This window comes from Palaemon carinicauda, chromosome 39, assembly GCF_036898095.1.
Source record: "Palaemon carinicauda isolate YSFRI2023 chromosome 39, ASM3689809v2, whole genome shotgun sequence".
NCBI classification, from domain to species: domain Eukaryota; kingdom Metazoa; phylum Arthropoda; class Malacostraca; order Decapoda; family Palaemonidae; genus Palaemon; species Palaemon carinicauda.
In genome coordinates, this window is record NC_090763.1 from 25,479,553 (window position 1) to 25,482,052 (window position 2,500).

The following is a 2,500-nucleotide window of genomic DNA, read 5'->3' on the forward strand; positions in this document are numbered from 1 at the left end:
TTTCCTAGCTCTACAACCCCGAGGGTCGGCAATTTGTGGGAGATTTTGGTTTCCGAGTTGACCTTTTGTGGGTTCCCGCTTTCCCATCGTATGACTACTCCCTCTCCCTCCCTTAGGTGTAAGCCTGTTTGTCTGTTGATCTTTTATCTTTGTGTTTTTCTGGTATTCATGAACCGAATTTCATAGTTGTATATTTATATGACTGTGAAGTAGACCTTATTTGGTGACCATCTGAGCTGATTACTCCTAGAATTTGATCATCTTGAGAAGGTATCTTTAAAAACTTTTATAATGAGGTTTTTCAAGATATGTTACCCCGGTCTTGATAACGTCATGTTAACAGACAAACACATGCACCTAAATATTTAGTTAATTTTTGGTGGTTCAAATGTTAAAAAAAAGGTCTCAATCGGTTCTATTTGACATTGATGAATTATGTGATATGCGAATATGTGTAATTTCTGCAGAAGTATGTTATGCGCTTTTTGGCCAGTGTATAATTTCTATCATTACTGGTATTGTTATTGTTTTTATAAAGAATATTGATTGTTAGAAGCAAGAGGCCATGAACTACCTCTTAATGTTTATAATAACTTTGATTTGTAATATGATATCTTGATATCTACAATAGTTACTAAGTCTACACATACATACATACATACATACATACATACATACATGGTTAAAATCCAAGAGAACAGAACTATCCGAAACAAAATGGAGAATAAAAACCAAAGACATTCATAAGGACAATCAGACCAAAGTTGAGGAAACACTAAAGAAAGGAAAATGCATGAAATTATCGAAAAGAAGATTTGGAACGGTGCAAACAGATATATGGTTTAAAGGATGAAATTAGATATATTACCAGCAAAGGAGATGGAGTGATAGAAATTGCAGAGGATATCTATACATTGCTATACAATAGTGATATACGAAATAACTTTGCCTATAGATGTAATGAAACACCTGAGCCGGTACCAAAAGTAACTGTAGGAGAAGTAAAGAAAACATTATAAGGCATGAAAAGAGGAAAATCAGCAGGAAAAGAGGGCCTAACAATTGATTTGATAATAGATTGATAGTAGTAAAACTTGCTGAAAAACGCAAAATGTCTGCAAGAATGCCCTATACATACAGCTTGGAAAAAGTTGTAATTATATTATTTAACAAAAATGGAAACAAAGGACTTGAAGAATTACTTCCCTATAAGTTTACTCTCAGTGATATATGAAATATTTACAAAGATCATATTCGGCCGAATTGAAAGACGGGTAGAATTTAATTAACCAAAGAGCAAGCAGGCTTTAGAAGTGGGTATTCAACCACTGAGCATATCCATGTAATCAACCGGCTAATGGAAAAAATCAAGAGTATGACAGACCCCTATGTATGGCATTTGTAGACTACGAGAATGCTTTTGATTTGGACAAAACTTCATTAGTAATGAAAGCCCTCAAATACAAGGAGTAGATAAACCATGTTGAATACTTAAAGCTATCCATACGGGAAGTACAGCAATCCTACAAATACATGAAGATAGTGAAAAAATTCTGATTAAGGAAGGAGTTAGAGAGGAAGACCCCATATCTCCTAGATTATTCACAATGTGCCTAGAGGAAGTTTTCAAGACTTTAGAACGAGAAAATATATGAATTAACCTCAATGGGGAATACCCTAACAACCTAAGATTTGTAAATTATAGTTAATTTAGTGAATCATGGGGGAAATTGCAAAGGATTATAGAAGATTTGAATAGAGAAAGTAGAAATAAAGGACTGAAAGTGAATATAAGTAAAACTAAGGTAATGTTCAACGAAGGTGCAGAGAGGCACAAATTATTATTATTACTGGCTAAGCTACAACCCTAGTTGGAAAAGCAGGATGCTATAAGAACTATGGACGAACCGCCAGATGTAGTTAATGAATATACGTACTTACGACAGACAGTGTTTTCCGAGGACTAGAAATTGAAAGAAGGATAAGCATTGGATAAAGAGGTTTCATGGAAAGTTAACTGCCATTTTCTATAGAAATAATCTTTAATCAGATGGTACTAACAGTATTAAGTTATGCATCAGAAACTTGGACCCTTACTAAAACCTTAGAACATAAGCTAGTTACAACTCAAAGAGCTATGGAAAGAATAATGATGGGTATAACATTAAGAGACAGGAAAAGAGTAAAATGGATATGAGAGCACACTAATGTAGAGGATATTCTAACATGTAAGTAAAAGAAATGGGGGTGTAAGGAGAATGATAGATAATAGATTGAGAAGACCAATAACAGAATGGGTCCCTAGAGATATCAAACGAAGTAGTGGAAGGAAGACAAGACGATGGATTGACGAGTTACGAAAATTTGCTGAATATACTAGCATACGAAGACCTTAAACAGGAGGAAGTGGAAGGACATGTCTGAGGCCTTTGTCCTGCAGTGGACTATTAATGGCTGATGGTGATATATACTGTGTATGGAAGTATACACACGTGGCTGG

General features: G+C 34.8%; 1 protein-coding gene across 1 annotated transcript in view; it reads left to right on the forward strand.

Moving 5' to 3' along the window:
- LOC137631093 (nuclear pore complex protein Nup93-like) overlaps nucleotides 1-2,500 on the forward strand; it is a 479,887-nt gene that overhangs the window by 298,926 nt on the left and 178,461 nt on the right. The gene's annotated exons all lie outside the window — the stretch shown is intronic.